At 36.4% G+C, this 15,496-nt stretch overlaps 1 protein-coding gene across 7 annotated transcripts in view; it reads right to left on the bottom strand.

Moving 5' to 3' along the window:
- The window catches only part of MIA2 (MIA SH3 domain ER export factor 2), a 103,502-nt gene that overhangs the window by 64,218 nt on the left and 23,788 nt on the right, over nucleotides 1-15,496 (bottom strand). Inside the window, exon 2 of one of the 7 annotated variants that reach the window (XM_061180803.1) lies at nucleotides 599-658. The exons of the other annotated variants lie outside the window; for them this stretch is intronic. The gene's annotated coding sequence lies outside the window, so the exon portion shown is untranslated. The remainder of the gene's footprint in view (nucleotides 1-598; nucleotides 659-15,496) is intronic. 7 annotated transcript variants of the gene reach the window in all.

The raw sequence follows: 15,496 nt of genomic DNA, 5'->3' as shown, positions 1-15,496 counted from the left end.
GTGTCCCCCTGCAACCCCAAAATTCTTATGTTGAAACCTAATCCCCAATGTGATGGTATCTGGAAGTAGGGCCTTTTGGAGGTGATTAGGTCATAAGAGTGGAGCCCTCAGAAATGGGATTAGTGACATTAGAAAAGAGGCTCCAAGCTCCCTTGACACTTCTACCATGTGAGGTTATAATGAGAAGACTATAAACCAGAAGTGTGCCCTCACCACACACCAGATCCGTGGCATCTTTATCTTGGTGTTCCCAGCCTCCAGAACTGTGAGAAAAATGTTTGTTGTTTAAGCCACCCAGTCTATGGTATTTTGTTATAGCAGCTCCAACAGATTAAGACACAAACATAAGTACAAGTTTACATGTAAATACTACTAACAACCTTTTCATGAAATGGGTACCAGACTATCACCAAACAGCAGGTATCAGAGGGTATTTTTCTGGCAATTTTCAACCACTATCACCAAGGGATGAAGGAAAGTAGTATGGTGAAATGTAATGATTTTCCAGCCAGAGTTCTACAGAGATGCCTCAGAGCTTCTGAAAATGAGAGTAAGAGGAAAGAAGGCCAAAGAAAGAAGCTGAATCAGGTGCTCTTACCCTGATTCAACCAGTTTAGGCTTTTTCCATAGAGTATACTGGGTTCCATATAAGATTTCCCTATGGGGGAAAAAAAATGGATCTGCTGCTTTATTAAAGTTTGAAAACCGCTGATGAAACCTTGGGTTTAGAATTTGAATCCTTCTACCCTACCTCTGTGGCTCCCTTCTCTTATCTGTAATGGGAATAATGCTGTATGAATATGGAGGGCAGGTACTCAATAAAGGTAGCTGTTTCTATTAGCCCTCCTCCAAAGACCATGATCCTATAACCACAGCCTTTCCACATTATTTCTCTCCCTAACAAGTCTTCAGCACAAAACAGCTTAAGGCTTTTGCAGTTGCTTCTGTATTTCATCTTTCTCTGGGTCAGTTCATTATTCACTGTCATCCAATGAGGTTATTTTTTCTTTGTTGCCAGGCCCCACATATTATTCAATCACATAAAAAGGTGAAAAGCGGGGGGGGGGGGGGGGAATACCCTTTTTTAAGAACAACCTCAAGTCTGATCAGGTTTGATTCTTTGCAGGGTTCAACCCAAAACCTCTATGGCAAATCTTCCCTTTTTAGGCCCCTTCTATCTAGAAAAACACCTTTTAATATCTATTCTCTTCTCCAAAATCTTTTTTGTAACTCTGACCCATATACGCTATCCACAGTTCATTAACCTGTATTAAACCTGATTATACCTTTTCTAAAAAAAAAAAATACCCCTTTACCCTGATCTCTGCCTCTGCCTCTCCCTACATTACCCTTGTTACCAGCTCACAGAATTGTGACATCGCTAGAAACAACCAGTGATTTAAAAAAAAAAAAAAAATCTATTTCTGCCTCTGAGAAAAAGAGGCATTTGACACACTATACTGGGAAGAAAAGATGCTTTCTTTACAGTTTACATATTCTCCAACCATCTTACTTTCAGCTAACTATGTCAAAACATAAAATGCACATCACTTCAAAAATCTAATAATCGGAATGATTTCTTTACAACACTACAACACTTTAAGAGACAATTCTAAAAGCATCTCTCATATTAAACATGTAATTATCTTTAGTATAGTGATATTTCTTAAATCCAGTAACATTTTATCAGTCCTTCTATTCTAAAAGGAGATGGTAAATTCTAGGTTAAAGCCTTGAGCTGGTGGAATCTGGTGGGATCTGGTGGACTGAGGAACAGCAAAGAATCTGAGTCTCAAGAATGGATCTCAAATCCATTGCTCAGGTCTTAATTATGCTGGTTTTCTCATGGAGATTTTTCACCCTTAAATTTTAACTAAAATATAGAACCCTATCTCACAAAAGTATAGAAAGAATAACCAAATTTATCAAACATCAATAAATATAATGCAATACACAATTACACATGATTTGATAAACTGGTCCTAAATTTTAGAAGTAATAGGTAATCCTCCATACAATATGGTAGTGATTAATCACGGAACACTTAAAACCTATTCCTCTCCCAAACGTGAGTATTAAAGGAATTCTACACCAAGTAACTTAAAAGAAGCAATTAATCAAGTTGACAAAGTACAGTAAGGTTAAATTAAAATTATTTTTCATTTTACCTCAAATAAATATTATATTAATAAAAACAACATAATAAGATGTCAATATACAGGCCCTGAAAATACTTGACTGTAATGCAAAGTTTTATGAACCTACACTCTCCAAGACATAAAACTGAAAAAATAATTTCCACTTTACATAAAGAGATTTTTTCTGTAATTAGTGATAAACCACCAAAGAGTTTAAAAGGGGCACTGACTCACTCATTATTCATAATCAAGTTTGCTGAAAACTATTTTTAGTATATCTCTTTCTTAAATCTTTTTACTTTACAAAAAACGTAAACTTGTAATCATTAATAATAATTCTCCCTTTAAAAGGGTATCAAAAGAGCTTTAGAATCAAATGGTCTAAAAAGAGCTAAGGCAGAATAAGAGTTCAACCCAAACAAGATGAAACAGGATCTGTAAAATTAATAATTACCTCACAGGAGCAGTTAATATTCGTTCACTCATTCATCCATCTACCCAGCAACTAATTCCACATTTATTAACAAGTTACATTCCAGACACTTTTAAAAACATACTCTTTTCATTTTATCCATTTCCATTGTTTTAACGGAAACTAAACACTAAAACCACTATGCTAATAACTCACAAATCTGTAACGCCAACTCTGAGTTTTATAATACTAGTTTGTTGGACAAATCTACATGGATGTCCTGGAGGGGTCACTGTACAGAAAGACTGTCTGATACAGTCTATGTTCTACTGAAACGGGAAAGCTTCCGGCAAATAGTTATGGTATCATCCTTAATGTGGTGAGGGAAGTGATCATTCCCAAAGCCAATCATCCAGATAAGGGGAGAGGACCTCTAAAAGGAAACCAGTATCTGATCTTAAGCTGGTAAAACAACTATTTCTACTTCAGTCATTTTCTCTTGGGACCTAGACATTGAGGAAGGTAGGGGTAAGGATGGGTGCTAAAATGGTACCTAGCACATAAAAATATGCCAGGTCCTGGGACTTCCCTGGTGGTCCAGTGGTTAAGAATCTGCCTTCCAATGCAGGGAACGCAGGTTCAATCCCTAGTCGAGGAACTAAGATCCCACATGCCACGGGGCAACTAAGCCCACACACTCTAGAGCCCACGCACCACAACTAGAGAGCCCGTGTGCTGCAACAAAGAGCCCATGTGCTGCAATGAAAGATCCGACGCAGCCAAATAAATAAATAAATATTAAAATATATATATATGCCAGGTCCTAAAATGGGACACAGGTTGGAGAGGAAGGTATATTATTAGACTAAACTGGCTGATTCTTATTCTTCTGGTTTCTTTTTTTTTCTCTCAGTATACAACCATTTAGTAAAGGTTCAGTTAAATGTTTCACTCTTGTTTCAGCAGCCTTATGAGATATTAGGCTTAGCCTAACGTTCTAAATAAAAGCAGGGCAGGGTTATAAACACATTTTTGTTTATAACTCCCTTTTTCTCTATCTGATTTAAAACACAATTGCATAATGCAATAATTAGAAATTTATTTTGTTGGATGTAAAATACACAAAGATGTAAATTGTAACAAAAACAGCATATAGAACGCAAGGATGGAACTATATAGAAGCAAAGTTGTTGACATTAGGTGGATTAACCCAAAGTAAATCATTATAAAGCAAACACATACAGTTAAGGCGGCGGAGGGGGGGGGGACTAAAATGGCACAGTAGAAAACATCTATATAACACAAAAGAAATGGAGAAACTAAGAAACAAAAAAGACCTAAGAAATATAGACAATTAATAGCAAAATGGCAGAAGTATCACTAATTATATTAAACGCAAATGGGCTACACTGTCCAATTAAATGGCAGAGATTGGAAGAATGGACCAAAAAAAAAAAAAAAACAAGTTCCAGCTATATGCCATCTACAAGACACATACTTTAGATTAAAACACATAAGTAGATTGAAAGATGGAAGAAGAGCCGAGATTGTTTCAAGATGGCAGAGTAGAAGGACGTGCTCTCACTCCCTCTGGCGAGAGCACCGGAATCACAACTAACTGCTGAACAATCATCAACAAGAAGACACTGGAACTCATCAAAAAAGATACCCCACATCCAAAGACAAAAGAGAAGCCACAATGCGACAGTAGGAGGGCGCAATCACAATAAAACCAAATCCCATAACTGCTGGGTGGGTGACTCACAAAATGCAGAAAAATTATACCACAGAAGTCCACCTACTGGAGTGGAGGTTCTGAGCCCCACGTCAGTCTTCCCAACCTGGGGGTCCGGCAATAGGAGGAGGAATTCCTAGAGAATCAGACTTTGAAGGTTAGCGGGATGTGACTGCAGGACTTCGACAGGACTGGGGGAAACAGAGACTCCACTCGTGGAGGGTACACACAAAGTAATGTGTGCATCGGGACCCAGGGGATAGAGCAGTGACCCCATAGGAGACTGAACCAGACCTATCTGCTAGTGCTGCAGGGTCTCCTGCAGAGGCGGGGGGTGGCTGTGTCTCACCGTGAGAACAAGGACACTGGCAGCAGAAGTTCTGGGAAGTACTCCTTGGCGTGAGCCCTTCCAGAGTACACCATTAACCCCACCAAAGAGCCCAGGTAGGCTCCAGTGATGGGTCACCTCAGGCCAAGCAACCAACAGGGAGGGAACCCAGCCCCACCCATTAGCAGACGAGCAGATTAAAGTTTTACTGAGCGCTGCCCACCAGAGCAACACCCAGCTCTGCCCACCAGCAGTCCCTCACATCAGGAAACTTGCTCAAGCCTCTTAGATAGCCTAATCCACCAGAGGGCAGACAGCAGAAGCAAGAACAACTACAATCCTGCAGCCTGTGAAACAAAACCACATTCACAGAAAGATAGACAAGATGAAAAGGCAGAGGGCTATGTACCAGATGGTGGAACAAGATAAAACCCCATAAAGTCAACTAAATGAAGTAGAGATAGGTAACCTTCCAGAAAAACAATTCAGAATAACAATAGTGAAGATGATACAGGACCTCGGAAAAAGAACGGAGGCAAAGATCAGAAGATGCAGGAAATGTTTAACAAAGACCTAGAAGAATTAAAGAACAAAAAAACAGAGATGAACAATACAATAACTGAAATGAAAACTACACTAGAAGGAATCAATAGCAGAATAACTGAGGCAGAAGAACGGATAAGTGACCTGGAAGACAGAATGGTGGAATTCACTGCTGCAGAACAGAATAAGGAAAAAAGTATGAAAAGGAATGAAAACAGCCTAAGAGACCTCCGGGACAACATTAAATGCGATAACATTCGCATTCTCCTTCTGGGGTCCCAGAAGGAGAAGAGAGAGAGAAAGGACCAGAGAAAATATGTGAAGAGATTATAGTAGAAAACTTCCCTAACATGGGAAAGGAAATAGCCACCCAAGTCCAGGAAGCACAGAGAGTCCCAGGCAGGATAAACCCAAGGAGAAACACACCGAGACACATAGTAATCAAATTGGCAAAAATTAAAGACAAAGAGAAATTATTGAAAGCAGCAAAGGAAAAATGACAAATAACATACAAGGGAACTCCCATAAGGTTAACAGCTGATTTCTCAGCAGAAACTCTACAAGCCAGAAGGGAGTGGCATGACATATTTAAAGTGACGAAAGGGAAGAACCTACAACCAAGATTACTCTACCCAGCAAGGATCTCATTCAGATTCAAAGGAGAAATCAAAAGATTTACAGACAAGCAAAAGCTAAGAGAATTCAGCACCACCAAACCAGCTCTACAACAAATGCTAAAGAAACTTCTCTAAGTGGGAAACACATGAGAAGGAAAGGACCTACAAAAACCCAAAACAATTAAGAAAATGGTAATAGGAACATACATATTGATAATTACCTTAAACGTGAATGGATTAAATGCTCCAACCAAAAGACACAGGCTTGCTGAATGGATACAAAAACAAGACCCATATATTTGCTGTCTACAAGAGACCCATTTCAGACCTAGGGACACATACAGACTGAAAGTGAGGGGATGGAAAAAGATATTTCATGCAAATGGAAATCAAAAGAAAGCTGGGATAGCAATACTCATATCACACAAAATAGACTTTAAAATAAAGAATGTTACAAGAGACAAAGAAGGACATTACATAATGATCAAGGGATCAAACCAAGAAGAAGATATAACAATTATACATATATATGCATCCAACATAGGAGCACCTCAATACACAAGGCAACTGCTAGCAGCTATAAAAGAGGAAATCGACAGTAACACAATAACAGTGGGGAACTTTAACACCTCACTTACACAAATGGACAGATCATCCAAACAGAAAATTAAGAAGGAAACACAAGCTTTAAATGACACAATAGACCAGGTAGATTTAATTGATATTTATAGGACATTCCATCCAAAAACAGCAGATTACACTTTCTTCTCAAGTGCGCATGGAACATTCTCCAGGATAGATCACATCTTGGGTCACAAAATCAAGCCTCAGTAAATTTAAGAAAACTGAAATCATATCAAGCATCTTTTCCAACCACAACGCTATGAGATTAGAAGTCAATTACAGGGAAAAAAACATAAAAAACACAAACACATGGAGGCTAAACAATACGTTACTAAATAACCAAGGGATCTCTGAAGAAATCAAAGAGGAAATCAAAAAATACCTAGAGACAAATGACAATGAAAACACGATACAAAACCTATGCGATGCAGCAAAAGCAGTTCTAAGAGGGAAGTTTATAGCAATACAATCCTACCTTAAGAAACAAGAAACATCTCAAATAAACAACCTAACCTTACACCTAAAGCAATTAGAGAAAGAAGAACAAAAAAACTCCAAAGTTAGCAGAAGGAAAGAAATCATAAAGATCATAGCAGAAATAAATGAAATACAAACAAAGAAAACAATAGCAAAGATCAATAAAACTAAAAGCTGGTTCTTTGAGAAGATAAACAAAATTGATAAGCCATTAGCCAGACTCATCAAGAAAAAGAGGGAGAGGACTCAAATCAATAAAATTAGAAATGAAATAGGAGAAGTTACAACAGACACCGCAGAAATACAAAGTATCCTAAGAGACTACTACAAGCAACTCTATGCCATTAAAATGGACAACCTGGAAGAAATGGACAAATTCTTAGAAAGGTATAACCTTCCAAGACTGAAGCAGGAAGAAACAGAAAATATGAACAGACCAATCACAAGTAATGAAATTGAAACTGTGATTAAAAATCTTCCAACAAACAAAAGTCCAGGACCAGATGGCTTCACAGGTGAATTCTATCAAACATTTAGAGAAGAGCTAACACCCATCCTTCTCAAACTCTTCCAAAAAATTGCAGAGGAAGGAACACTCCCAAACTCATTCTATGAGGCCACCATCACCCTGATACCAAAACCAGACAAAGATACTACAGAAAAAGAAATTAGAGACCAATATCACTGATGAATATAGATGCAAAAATCCTCAACAAAATACTAGTAAACAGAATCCAACAACACATTAAAAGGATCATACACCATGATCAAGTGGGATTTATCCCAGGGATGCAAGGATTCTTCAATATACGCAAATCAATCAATGTGATACACCATTTTAACAAATTGAAGAATAAAAACCACATGATCATCTCAATAGATGCAGAAAAAGCTTTTGACAAAATTCAACATCCATGTATGATAAAATCTCTCCAGAAAGCGGGCATAGAGGGAACTTACCTCAACATAATAAAGGCCATATATGACAAACCCACAGCCAACATCATTCTCAATGGTGAAAAACTGAAAGCACTTCCTCTAAGATCAGGAACAAGACAAGGATGTCCACTCTCACCACTATTATTCAACACAGTTTTGGAAGTCCTAGCCACGGCAATCAGAGAAGAAAAAGAAATAAAAGGAAAACAAATTGTAAAAGAAGAAGTAAAGCCGTCACTGTTTGCCGATGACATGATACTATACATAGAGAATCCTAAAGATGCCACCAGAAAACTACTAGAACTAATCAATGAATTTGGTAAAGTTGCAGGATACAAATTAATGCACAGAAATCTCTTGCATTCCTATACAGTAATGATGAAAAATCTGAAAGAGAAATTAAGGAAACACTAACATTTACCACTGCAACAAAAAGAATAAAATACCTAGGAATAAACCAACCTAGGGAGACAAAAGACCTGTATGAAGAAAACTATAAGACACTGATGAAAGAAATTAAAGATGATACAAACAGATGGAGAGATATACCATGTTCTTGGATTGGAAGAATCAATATTGTGAAAATGACTATACTACCCAAAGCAATCTACATATTCAATGCAATCGCTATCAAATTACCAATGGCATTTTTTACAGAACTAGAACAAAAAAATCTTAGAATTTGTATGGAGACACAAAAGACCCCGAATAACCAAAGCAGTCTTGAGGGAAAAAAAAACGGAGCTGGAAGAATCAGACTCCCTGACTTCAGACTATACTACAAAGCTACAGTAATCAAGACAATATGGTACTGGCACAAAAACAGAAATATAGAGCAATGGAACAGGATAGGAAGCCCAGAGATAAACCCACACACCTATGGTCAACTAACGTATGACAAAGGAGGCAAGGATATACAATGGAGAAAAGACAGTCTCTTCAATAAGTAGACAGCTACATGTAAAAGAATGAAAATAGAACACTCCCTAACACCACACACGAAAATAAACTCAAAATGAATAAGAGACCTAAATGTAAAACCAGACACTATAAAACTCTTAGAGGAAAACATAGGAAGAAAACTCTTTGACATAAATGACAGCAAGATCTTTTTTGATCCACCTCCTAGAGTAATGGAAATAAAAACAAAGATAAACAAATAGGACCTAATGAAACTTAAAAGCTTTTGCAAAGCAAAGGAAACTACAAACAAGACAAAAAGACAACCCTCAGAATGAGAGAAAATATTTGCAAACGAATCAACGGACAAAGGATTAATCTCCAAAATATATAAACAGCTCATGCAGCTCAACGTTAAAAAAACAAACAACCCAATCCAAAAATGGGCAGAAGACCTAAATAGACATTTCTCCAAAGAAGACATACAGATGGCCAAGAAGCACATGAAAAGCTGTTCAACATCACTAATTATTAGAGAAATGCAAATCAAAACTACAATGAGGTATCACCTCACACCAGTTAGAATGGGCATCATCAGAAAATCTACAAACAACTAATGCTGGAGACAGTGTGGAGAAAAGGGAACCCTCTTGCACTGTTGGTGGGAATGTAAATTGATACAGCCACTTTGGAGAACAGTATGGAGGTTCCTTAAAAAACTAAAAATAGAATTACCATATGACCCAGCAATCCCACTACTGGGCATATACCCAGAGAAAACCATAATTCAAAAAGACACATGCACCCCAATGTTCACTGCAGCAGTATTTATAATAACCAGGTCACGGAAGCAACCTAAATGCCCATCGACAGACGAATGGATAAAGAAGATGTGGTATATATATACAATGGAATAATCTCAGCCATAAAAAGGAATAAAATTGGGTCATTTGTAGACACGTGGATGAATCTAGAGACTGTCATACAGAGTGAAGTAAGTCAGAAAGAGAAAAACAAATATCGTATATTAATGCATATATGTGGAACCTAAAAAAATGGTACAGATGAACCGGTTTGCAGAGCAGAAATTGAGACACAGATGTAGAGAACAAACATATGGACACCAAGGGGGGAAAGGTGGAGGGGGGGGTGTGATGAATTGGGAGATTGGGGTTGATATATATACACTAATATGTATAAAATGGATAACTAATAAGAACCTGCTGTATAAAAAAATAAATAAAATTCAAAACTTCAAAGAAAAAAAAAATGGAAGAAGATATCCCACACAAACAATAACCAAAGAAGAGCTAGAGTGGCCATATTATTATCAGACAAAATAGACTTTAAGAGAAAATTTGTTATTAGTAACAAAGGACATTATATAATGATAAAAGGGTCTATCCATCAAGATGTAACAATTATAAACATATATCCACCTTACAATAGAGCTCCAAAATATATGAAATAAAAACTAGTATAAATGAAAGGAAAAATAGACAGTTCAATAGTAATTAGAGTCCTTAAGACTCTACTTTCGATGATGAATAACAAACAGTCAGAAGATTAGCAAGGAAATAGAAAACTTGAACAACACTATATACCAACATGTATCTACAGAGCACTCCACTCAACAACAGCAGAATACACTTTCTTCTCTAATGCACATGAAACATTCTCCAGGCTAGACCATATGCCAGGCCTTAACCAAGTCTCAATGTTTTAAAAGCTTGAAATCATACAAAGTATGATTTCTGATCATAATGGAATAAAATTAGAAATTAATAACAGAAGTAAATTTGAAAAAATTCATAAATAGGTGAAATACTCCTAAATAACCAATGGGTCAAAAAGGAAATCACAAGAGAAATCAGAAAATACTTTGAGATGAAAGAAAACACAACATTCCAAATTTATGGAATGCAGTTAAAACAGTGCTCAGAGAGAAATTTATTGCTATAAAAGCCTATATTTTTTAAAAATAAGATCTTAAATCAATAGCCCAACCTCACCCTAAACCTTAAGGAACTAGAAAAAGAGCAAAATAAACCCAAAACAAGCAGAAGGAAGAAAATAATAAAGACTACAGCAGAATCAAACAAAAAAGTAACACAGAAAAATACAGAAAAAACAAAACCAAAAGGGGAAGTTGGGATGAAGTTAGAGAGTAGCACTGACATATATACACTACCAAATGTAAAATGGATGGCTAGTGGGAAGCTGCTGCATAGCACAGGGAGATGAGCTCAATGCTGTGTGACAACCTAGAGAGGTGGATAGGGAGGATGGGAGGGAGGCTCAAGAGGGAGGGGATATGGGGATATATGTTTACATACAGCTGATTCACTTCGTTGTACAGCAGAAACTAACACAACACTGTAAAGCAATAATACTCCAATAAAGATAAAAACAAACAAACATTGGTTTTGGGGAGAAACAAAATCAAGCAACAAAATTGACAAATCTGTAGCTAGATTAACTAAGAAAAAGAGAAGACTCAAATTACTAAAACCAGTAATTAAAGTATTACTAGCAATCTTACAGAAACGAAAAAGATCTTGAGAACAATAGTATGTCAACAAATTACATAACCTAGGTGAAACTGACAAATTACTAAAAACACATAAACTACTAAAACTAACTCAAGAAGAAATAGAAAATCTGATTAGACCTAAAACAAATAAATAGACTGAGTTAGTACAGTTGGCCCTTCGTATCTATGGGTTCTGCAGCCACAGATTCAACTAACTGTAGATTAAAAAAAAATTTTTTTTTAATTTCCAGAAAGTTCCAAAAAGCAAAACTTAAATTTGCCACACACTGGCAACTACTTACATGGCATTTACATTTTATTCGGTATTATAAGGAATCTAGAGATGATTTAAAATATACAGGAGGAAGGATGTGCATAGGTTATTTACAAATACTATGCCATTTTATGAAAGGGACTTGAGCATCCTCCAATTTTGGTATTCATGGGGGTCCTGGAACCAATCCCCTGTGGATACCAACAAAGAAAAACCCAGGGCCAGTTGGATTCAGTAGTGAATTATACCAAAAGTTTACTGAAGAATTAACACCAATCATTCTCAAACTCTTCCAAAAAACAAAAGAGGAGGAACTCTTCCTAACTCATTCATTCTATGAGGCCAGTATTACCCTGATATGATAGTCAGACAAATACATCACAAGAAAAGAAAACCACACATCAATATTTGTTATAAATATAGATGCAAAATCCTCAACAAAATACTAGCAAAGCAAATCCAGCAGCATGTAAAAACAATTATATATCATGACAGTGGAATTTATTACAAGAATACAAGGTTGGTTCAACATACAAAACTAAACCAATGTTAAACACAATATTAAAAGAATAAAGAAGGAAAAAACCCATGATCACTCAACAGACAAAGAAAAGAGATTTAACAAAATCCAACACCCTTTCAGGATCAAAGCACTCAACAAACTAGGACTGAAGGGAACTTCCTCAACCTTATAAGGGGCATCTATGAAAAAACAGCTCACATACTTAACAGGGCAAGGCTGAAAGCTTTCACCTTAAGACCAGTAACAAGACAGGGATGTTCACTCTCTCCACATTGATTCAACATTGTACTAGAGATTCTAACCAGGCAATTAGGCAAGAAAAATAAATAAAAGGCACCCAGACTGGGGGAAAAAAAAAAGTAAAACTATCTCCATTTGAAGATGACATAATCTTACATATAAAAAAAAAATCCTAAACCATACATACACACACACACAAACACACACACAAACACACACACAAACTATTAGAGCTAACAAACAAGTTCAGGAAAGCTGTAGGATACAAAATCAAAAGAGAAAAATCAATCATATTTCTATACAACAGCAATGAGCCACCTGAAAATGAAATTAAGAAAACATTTCCATTTACAATAGAAAAAAAAAATACTTATGAATAAATTTAACAAAGTTAAGTGGAAATCTTATACTCTGAAAACTACAAAACACTGTTGAAAGAAAGTAAATAAGATCTAAATAAATGGAAACACATCCCATGTTCATAGATTGGAAGACTTAATATTGTCAAGATGACAATACTCTCCAAATTTATGTACAGAGTCAATGCAATCCCTATCAAAATTCCAAATGCCTCTTTCATAAAAACAGACAAGCAGATCCTAAAATTCATATGGAAATGCAAGGGATAGCATTTCCTTTTATAGAGATATATAGTCATAGATACATACAAACATACATACGTATGGTTGTCTATCTATCTACACACATATTAGCCAAAACAATATTGAAAATGAAGAACAATGTTGGAGTATTCATACTTCCCTATTTCAAAACTTACTACAAAGTTACAATAATAAAGACAGCTTGGTAATAGCCTAAGGAAAGACATATAGACCAATGGAGTAGAAATGAGTATCCAGAAATAAACTCTTAAACTTACCGTCAATTATGATGGAAAGTTATACCATGTTCATGGACTGGAAAAATTAATATTGTTAAAATAGCTATACTGCCCAAGGCAATCTACAGATTCAATGCAATCTCTATCAAATTACCAAAGGCATTTTTCACAGAACTAGAACAAATAATTTTAAAATTTGTATGGAAACACAAAAAAACCCGTATAGCCAAAACAATCTTGAGAAAGATGAACAGAGCCAGAAGAATCACGCTCCCTGACCTCAGACTATACTACAAAGCTATAATAATCAAGCCAGTATGGTACTGGCACAAAAACAGACACATAGATCAATGGAACAGAATAGAGAGCTCAGAAATAAATCCACACACTTATGGTCAATTAATCTATGACAAAGGAGGCAAGAATATACAACTGGGAAAAGACAGTCTCTTCAATACGTGGTGCTGGGAAAACTGGACAGCTACATGTAAAAGAATGAAATTAGAATATTTTCTCACACCATACACAAAAATAAACTCAAAGTGGATTAAAGACCTAAATGTAAGATCAGAAACCATTAAAACTCCTGGAAGGGGGCTTCCCTGGTGGCTCAGTGGTTAAGAATCCGCCTGCCAATGCAGGAGACATGGGTTTGAGCCCTGGTCCAGGAAGATCCCACATGCCGTGGAGCAACTATGCCCGTGCGCCACAACTACTGAGCCTGCTCTAGAGCCCGCGAGCCACAACTACTGAGCCCACGTGCCACAACTACTGAAGCCCACGCGCCTAGAGCCCATGCTCCGCAACAAGAGAAGCCACCGCAATGATAAGCCCGTGCACCACAATGAAGAGTAGCCCTCACTCGCTGCAACTAGAGAAAGCCTACATGCAGCAATGAAGACCCAACACAGTCAAAAATAAATAAATAAAATAAATAAATTAAAAAAAAAAAAAACTCCTGGAAGAAAACATAGGCAGAACACTTTTTGACAAAAATTATAGCAATATTTTTTTGGATCTGTCACCTAAGGCAAAGGAAACAAAAGTAAAAATAAACAAACAAGGCCTAATTAAACTTAAAAGCCTTTGCACAGCAAATGAAACCATCTACAAAATGAAAAGACAACCTACTGAATGGGAGAAAATATTTGCAAATGACCTGACCAATAAAGGGTTAATATCCAAAATATATAAACAGTTCATACAATTCTATGTCAAAAACACACACAACCCAATTTAAAAATGAGTGAAAGACCTGAAAAGACATTTTTCCAAAGAAGACAAACAGATGGCCAACAGGCACATAAAAAGACGCTCAACATCGCTAATCATCAGAGAAATGCAAATCAAAACCACAATGAGATATCACCTCATACCTGTCAGAAAGGTTATCATCAAAAAGACCACAAACCACAAATGCTGGCAAGGATGTGGAGAAAAGGGAACCCTCGGACACTGTTGGTGGGAATGTAAACTGGTGCAGGCACTGTGGAAAACATTATGGAGGTTTCTCAAAAAACTAAAAATAGAGCTACCATATGATACAGCAATTCCACTCCTGGGCATACATCCAAAGAATACAAAGATTAATTTGAAAAGATACACACACCACAATGTTCATTGCAGCATTATTTACAATTGCCAATATATGGAAGCAACCTAAGTGTCCATCAACAGATGAATGGATAAAGAAGATGTGATAGATACAGATATAGATACAATGGAATATTACTCAGTCATAAAAAAGAATAAAATTTTGCCATTTGCAACAACATGGGAACCTGGAGGGTATTATGCTTAGTAAAATGACTGAGACAGAGAAAGACAGATACTGTATGTTATCACTGTGTGTGGGATCTAAAAAAATAAAACAAGTGAATACAACAAAACAGAAACTGACTCACAGATATAATGAACAAACTAGTGGTTACCAGTGGGGAGAGGGGAGGGGGGAGGGGCAGGAAAAAGGGAGGGGGTTAAGATGTACAAACTACTATGCATAAAGTAAATAAGCTACAAGGATATATTGTACAGCACAAGGAATATTGCCAATATTTTATAATAACTTTAAATGGAGGATAATCTATAGAAGTTCTGAATCACTATGTTGTACACCTGAAACTAATATAATATTGTAAATGAACTATATCAATTAAAAAAATTATGGTCAATTGATTTTTAACAGCAGTACCAATACAAAATTAATGAGGAAAGAGGAGTCTTTTCAACAAATGGTATTGGGACAAGTGAATATCTACCCGCTAACACATGAATCTGAACCCATACTTTATACCATATATAAAAATTAATTTTAAATGGATCACAGACCTTAATGTAAGAAAAAACTCTTAGAAGGAAGCACAGATGTAAAT

Source organism: Eubalaena glacialis, chromosome 2 (genome assembly GCF_028564815.1).
Source record: "Eubalaena glacialis isolate mEubGla1 chromosome 2, mEubGla1.1.hap2.+ XY, whole genome shotgun sequence".
NCBI classification, from domain to species: domain Eukaryota; kingdom Metazoa; phylum Chordata; class Mammalia; order Artiodactyla; family Balaenidae; genus Eubalaena; species Eubalaena glacialis.
This window is presented reverse-complemented; position numbering and strand designations above follow the sequence as displayed.